Here is a 7,777-nt window from a genome sequence, read left to right as displayed (position 1 = left end):
ACCCTGATTGTAAGACTAGGCAGCCAACAGACCTGTGTGATGCTGCTGCACAGAAACCAGCAGTTGCACACGGTAGTACCCAGGAGTCTCTTTGTTCAAAACAACTTCTTTCTTACAACTTAACTCAGCCTTCTTTACAAAGACAACCAGCACAGGACTGCGGCAAAACGAATAGAGGTGACGGTGCTTTGCAAATGCAACATGTGCAAGACTGACAAGGAGAAGAAAGTGAAACAAGGAAGAGTGGGTGCTATTGGGCTGCTTATTTGATCTGTGGTTCCATTCTTTTAGGGAATGCTTCTTCTAAGTATTCTAAGTTTTGAAGTAGCTTTATTGGAGTAGAAGCTCACATATCATACAATGTAATAGTTCAATCATATTAAGAAGAATTGTGTAATTATCACCACAATCAATTTCAGAATATTGTCTTCTTTCTTGCACTCATTGTTAGCTCCACATTTCCCCCCAACCTCCCCTGCCATACCTCAAGGTAATTCTTAACCCAGTTACTGACTCTATAAATTGACCTAATCTGGATTTCATATACAGAAAATCATATAAAATAAAAAAAAACAAGAAATGAACAACAACAACAACAAGAGAAAACAACCCAAATCAACAACAATGACAAAACAAAAACAGAGGAAATCCTCAATAGAAAAGCAGAAAAGATCTAAAATGGAAACAACTTTAAGTGGGCAAAGAGGGTGATCAAGTGAGAAGGTGTTACATTTTAATCTAATGGCATCATCCATAATCAATTTTACATTTCTCTCTGTTTGATAGTAAGGAAATCCACAACCCTGGGCTATTAACAGAGGAGATTCATTGAGGGATTAATCTATGTGAGGACCCTGCAAATGGATTTTGGGCATCCACTGCCATACATAGTCTTCTGTAAACCCGATGCTCAGAATTTAGGTTCTAATACCGTTCCCTCCTTAGGATTTGGATTTTATTATTTAGAATCCTTGGATCACACAGGCTGGTGTGCTTCTTCCATGTGGACTTAGTTGACACCTCATTTAGGTGGCTGCTGCTATGAAGTCTTTTTTAAAAAAATATCATTTTATTGAGGGTTCTTACAGCTAACAATCCATACATCAATGGTGTCAATCACATTTGTGCATATGCTGCCATCATCCATTTTCAAGACATTTTCTTTCTACTTGAGCCCTTGGTATCAGTTTCTCCTTTTTCCCCCCCCCTCCCTCTCCCACCATCCCACCATCTCAAACACTTGATAGATTATAAAGAATTGTTATTTTCATATCTTACATTTTCCACTGTCTCCCTTCACCCACATTTCTGTTGTTTAGCCCCATCAGGAAGCAGCAGGTATATGTTGATCATTGTGATTGGTTCCCCCACTTCTCCCTATCCGCATGGTATCACTAGTCCCATTACTGTTACTGAGGGGTTTATCTGTTCTGGATTCTGTGTGCTGAGAGCTCTTATGTGTACCAATATACATGCTCTGGTCTAGCCAGATTTGTAAGGTAGAACTGGGTCATGATAGTTGGGGGGAGGAAGCATTAAAGAACTAGAGGAATGTTGTCTGTTTTGTCAGTGCTATATTGCACCCTGGCTGAGTCTTTCCTTCCTTGAGACTCTTCTGTGAGAGGATGTCCAATTAATTGTCTACAAATGGGTTTGGAATCTCCACTCTGACCCTCCTTGTTCGCACCATCAGCTTTCTTCACCACATTAACTTATGCATTCATTTTGTCTTCAGCAATTGTATCGGGCAGGTGAACATCACAGAATGCCAGGTTATTACAATGAAGAGTTCTTGCATTGGGGGAGGGCTTGAGTAGACGTCAAAGTTTGCCTGCTACTTTAATACATAATCTATAAATATATGTAAATATACCTATATCTCTATTGTTACATATTAATAAATTCATATCGATACATGCCTATATTTATACCTCTATAAATGTCTTTTGCCTCCTATTTTGTGGTAGTTACATAATCTTTTGTCATTTTGAGACTTAAGAGTGAACAGGTGGAATTTAGCCTGTCAATCAGGTCACAGCTTGATGACCTCATTTGGAGATGCTAAGGAGGTAAATAGTTTGCTGGAGGTGAGGACACAAACTCACTCCCTGGGAGACAGTCCTGTTGAGAAGATACATGGCGCTACGCTAGAGCCTGGAACTAGAGGAGCTACATGGAGACCCCTGCCAGCGCTGAGATGCTTGCACCACCTGGATCCACAAGATTTCCCACCCACTGGTGTGTGATCTTCCTGCATTTGGAGTCATTGCATGTGCTGTGTGAGTCTGAAGAGGAATTTATAGATTGGTATTGGCCATATGGGCTAATATAGGACTTATGGACTTGATCTGGACTGGGCTGGGATGTTTTCTCCATATTCAATTACTCTTGTGTATAAAGTTCCTTCTTCTACACATATGAGTGTCTATGAATTTGTTTCTCTAGTCAACCCAGACTAACCCACATTAATAGACTCGTTTTGGTGTTTTAAGCACCAAAAGAAGTATCCAACACACAACCTGAGAGAGTGGGAGCAACAAAGATAGGGATTTTTGTTTCATTCATCTGGCTTGGGACCATTCTTTAGAAAAAAACAACAAAAAACTCCGTGTCATTGGGATGCTTTCCTCTATTTCCTTTTACTTTCCTCCTGTCCTACTATCATGTATGACCTTCATTGGGCTATCCATAGTTCTACTCAGCTACATTGCACTTGATCAAACCCCACCGGCATTCTATGCCCTCCTCGTCATTAATTTTAGATCTCAATTGTTGTTCTCAAAACATTGTTCCCTCTTCCCTGGGTTTGTTGGCTCCTCCACCCTTCCCCTCACCTCCTCCTCTCCCATGTCCTCCCAGAACCATGGGTCCCATTGTTTTCTCCTTGGAATTGTTTATCTTGTCTGTCTTATATAGATAGACATAGGAAAAAACAGAAGAAGAAAAGCCTATAAATGTTCCAGGCCTGTCTGCTGACCCTTATGAATGTTTAGTGAGCAGGTCTAATAAGATGCCAAGCCCTGGCCCCTGAGTCAGAAGTCTATTTGGGGGATTCCTTGGGAACTTCATTGCTTTGCTACCCTTGCTGCTATGTTGCACTCTCTTCCTGTTTTACCCGGTGTGGGGGGTGTGTGGCAGTTATATAATCTCCTGTCAACTTGCAAAGGGGTGGAATCAATCAGGTCACAGTTTGATGACTTCATTTGGAGGCATGACGGAGATAAATAGCTGACTTGAGGCCAGGTACACACAGACTCTCTGCTTGTTTTCTTGCTGACAAGTTACATGAAGACCCCTGATGGAACCAGAGCCCTGGAGCTGGAGGGACGACATGGAGACCCACGGTAGTGCTGAGATGCTTCCACTGCCATTGGATCCACAAGATTTTCCACCCACTCGCTTGTGATCTTCCTGCAGTAAGCATTATTGCATGTGTTGCATGAGTCTGAAGAGGAAATTATACACTGGTATTGGACATATGGGCTAAAATTGGACTTATGGACTTGATCTGGTCTGGGCTGGGTTGTTTTCTTAAAATACAATTACTCTTTGATATAAAGTTCTCTATTACACACATACGAGTGTCTATGAATTTGTTTCTCTAGTCAAGACAGACTAACACAGGGGATCAGACTGGGCACTATTCCTGCCCTGTGTCTGCAGTGTTGTCCCCTGTGGTTCAGTGAGGGGATGTCATGTCTTATGATGGGGGTGGACCTATAGTCCTCTCTGTGCATTGGCTGCTCCAAGCAGGAATATCGTCTTCAAGGCTTGGTGGGCCAGGTTGTGGTCCCCCCTGCCCTCTCTCTTTCTTTCTCCCTCTTAGTTTGCTCTCGTGTGGTCTGGGCAGACCTGCCACTCTCCCCAGGCTGTATTTTCAGTGCTGTCCTCTGTAGTGCATTCTTCTGGGGAGGGGGTCAACATAGATGGGATTGGGGCTGGCCCCACAGACCTCTCTGTTAGTTCACTACTTCTTGCCAGTATGTTGCCCTCAAGGCTTGGCAGGTTGAGGTCTGTTCCCTCTCTCCCTTTCCTATGGTGACAAAAACAATACCCTCTCCATGGGTGGGTTAGTGCCCTATTCCCTCCACTACTAACATCCTTTTTTGTTTGGCTGCCATATGCATCCCTGGGTTGGGTCTGACCCCTGTCAGAGTGCCTGGACCTTGCCTTGGAATGTATGCATTTAGTGGCTTTTCCCTTATGCCCTTTGCACTTTTTAAGCCTACCCTAGTGACTCATGTTGTGCTTGTCCTTTTGTGCTAGGCTTACTTTGCTTAGTACTCTTCCCATGCAATGATGTGCTTTATATGTTCATCACTGCTTTTTAGGAATGCATAGTATTCCAATGTATGTATGTACTGGAGTTTTTTAATCCATTCGTCTATTGATGGAAATTTAGGGTTGCCCCCGCCCCAACTCTTTGTGATGGTGAGTTGTGCCGTGATGAATATTGGAGTGCAGATGTCTGGCCTTTGTCTGTCTCTTACATCTTCTGGGTATATGCCCAGGAGGGGGATTGCTAGGTCATATGATAGCTCAATTTCCATTTGTTTTAGGTATCACTGAATCGCTTTCCATAATGGCTGCACATAGCTACAGGACCACCAGCAGTGGATGAGAGTTCCTATCTCACCACAACCCAACACTTGTTGCTTTTTTGAATTGGGCTGTCTTTGAGGGTGTTAGGTGGTATCTCATAGTTGTTTTAATTTGCATTTCCCTTATGGCTAATGACCAGGAACATTTTCTCATATTTTATTAGCCATTCAGATTTCCTCCCTCGTGAAACTTCTGTTCAGGTCTTTTGCCCGCCTCCTCAATGAACTATTTGGTTTTTTTTTTTCTTCTTGAGGGCTAGCAGAGTATTGTAGATTTTAGTAATATGCCCTTTGTCTGATGTGTAATTTCTAAAGATGTTTTTCCAGTCTGTGGGCTCTCTTATTAATCTCTTGGCAGTCTTTCATTGTACACAGGTGTTTTATCTTCAGTATACTCCACTTATCAATTTGTGCTTTCTTTGGGTTTGTGTCCTTCCCTATTTCTTATAGCCTATGTATTCCCTGTGCCAAAGTTCTTAGATTTGTCCCAATTCCCTCATTAATGGCCCTAATAGTTTGGAATTTTACCTCGAGATTTGTGATCCACCTTCAGTTTATTCTTATGCATGGAGTGACGTAGGGGCCTTGCTTCATTTTTCTGCGGGTAGATATCCATTTTTTCTAGCATCACTTGTTGAAGAGGGCACCACTTCCCATTTGATATTTTGGGGGCTCTTACAAAGATCAGTTGTCTTTATGCTGATGATTCCATTTCTGGGTTTTCAGTTCTTTTTCATTGGTCTCAGTATCTGTCATTGTACCAGTGACATTCTGTTTTGACCACTGTGACTGTATAATATGTGCTAAAGTCAGATAAAGCAAGCCTTCCAACTTTGTTCTTCTTGAGGGGTTCTCTGCTAATTCTGGGCTTCTTCTTTCTCCATATGAAGTTGGTGGTCAGCTTTTCTAATTCTTTGAAGAAAGATGTTGTTATTTGTATCGGAATAACATTAAACTTATATAGTGCCTTGGGAAGGATTGACATTTTTACTACATTAAGTCTTCTGATCCACAAACATGGGATATTCTTCCATTTGTGGAGGTCACTTTGGTTTTTTGTAGGTTTCCTTGTACAATTTTTTTTTTGGCTAGGTATATCCCTTGATATTTCAATTTGTGCTTGGCTATTGTGAAGGGCACTGCTATTTTGATCTCCTCTTCTGTGGTCTCGTTTGATGTATATACCAGTCCAATAGACTTCTGTTTGTTGATTATGTATCCTGCCACTCTGCCATATTCCTTTATTGCTTCCAGTGCTCCTCTTGTGGAGCATTTGGGGTTTTCCATATATAAAATCATACCATCTGTGGATAATGTTAGTTTCACTTCTTCTTTCCCCAGACAAATACCTTTGAGAAGACAGGTTTTTATGACCCAGATGGTATTCTTTCTGATAGCTGGCACTATCTTTTTTCTTCATCACATTTTATTTTATCACCCATGTCACCAGTGATCTTTTCATGAGGGCGAGTACTGACTAGGGCTATGCCAAAAGAACTAATTGTTTTTAGGTTAGGGCTACAATTAAGCGGTCCAAATCCATTCATATATCCATTGTCTAGATATGTTTCTGGTTCATTTTAGAGACAACACTATCATTTTATACTAGAGAACATTATACATCATTCCTATGTAGCATTATGTAATTTTACTGATAGTATCATTAAATTAGTCAATGGTACAGCTTTTAATACACTGTTGAGAGAGGGAAATTATATACCTGTATACTGCAATACATGAACTGTTGATTTGCACAGACTAAAAGTTTAAGTGACTAGATACTATGTATTTGAACAATGAAGTGGGGACAGGACAAAACTTTCAAAAACACTCACTTCCAAAGGCAGAATCATGCCTGCCAGACTAATCTATATCATAAAAAAGCAAAGAGAACATTAATACAGTAAATATATGGTATTCTCAGGCCACCATTTATTGGGCACCCTCAAAGCAAGAGATCTGAATCAAAATCCAATGACCACCAATTCTATAACATTGGGATAGTAGTAGGATCCCTCTTCTCGTACTAGGACATTTCAGCCTTAAGTCCAAGGGATTATGTCGGCTCCTTAAATCCATTACAGGTGAGTTTAAGGTAAAGCCCTATTACCTTGGTGGGGTTTCCACATTGAGTCCTTCTGTTGTGGCCTATGAAGGAGGTGTGCACCTCGAAAGGACAGACTCTAAAGTCTCAGTTGTCTATAGAAATGGTCGGGTCACGAGCTGCTGCATAGAAGCTATGTTCAAAGTCAAGTCTTAGAACATAATAATGGGTGTATTCTCTCTTTGGGTTCTATGTAGGTACTGCTAAAAGTTTTTCCCACTGGCAGTTTCCCATCTGGTTTACTCACCAACAGAAATACAATTGCTTCTCTGAGACAGGCAAGTCTGTCCTCACCCCGACTCCCATCCAGAATCTTGACTTGAATTTTCAGTACGTTTGCTAATCACTCTTGTAGGAGTGTCTGATGATTTGGGGGTGGCCTCAGAACAATGTTGTACGGCAACAACTAATTGGTTTCCCACATGTTGAGGAACTGACCCCAGGTCTCTTCTGTTGAAAGTGGTTTATAAGATGTACAAATCGATGGGGTGAGGTGTGGTACAGGCCCTGGGCAGGCTCACTGCCTTGCTGCTTGAGACACTGGATTAGAAAATTACAAATCGTTAGAGCAGAAGTCTGTCTTTGTCTTAGTGCTTATTGTCCTTTTGTGATCGACTAACTTCTCATAAGATATTGATCTTCTGTGATTGACCAACTTCATTCAGCATAACAGTTTTCAGGTCCCTCTACATCATGAGGTGTTTCTTGGTTTCACTACTGATTTTTAGGGATACATATTAATCTGTTGTGTGTGTACCAGAGTATCTTTAGCCATTCTTCTACTGATGGGCACCAGTGCTGTTTCCATCTTCTTGCTATTGTGGATTGTGCTGCAATGAACATGGGAGAGCATTTGTGTCCTGCCTCTTATTTCTTTGGGGTATATGCCCAGCCGAGGCATTGCTGGGTCACGTAGTATTTCTATGGCTAGTTGTTTTAGGTAGTATCATATCAATTTCCACAATGGTTGTACATGTTTACCGGCCCACCGGCATTGCATAAGAATTCCAATCTTTCTGCACCTTCTCCAACACTTGTGGTTCATTGTTTTTTTGAACTGGGCTGTTGTGGG

This window comes from Echinops telfairi, unplaced genomic scaffold, assembly GCF_000313985.2.
Source record: "Echinops telfairi isolate 266 unplaced genomic scaffold, ASM31398v2 ScPeMD7_11;HRSCAF=52, whole genome shotgun sequence".
Lineage (NCBI taxonomy): Eukaryota > Metazoa > Chordata > Mammalia > Afrosoricida > Tenrecidae > Echinops > Echinops telfairi.
The sequence above is the reverse complement of the archived record's forward strand: the minus strand, read 5'-3'. Positions refer to the sequence as shown.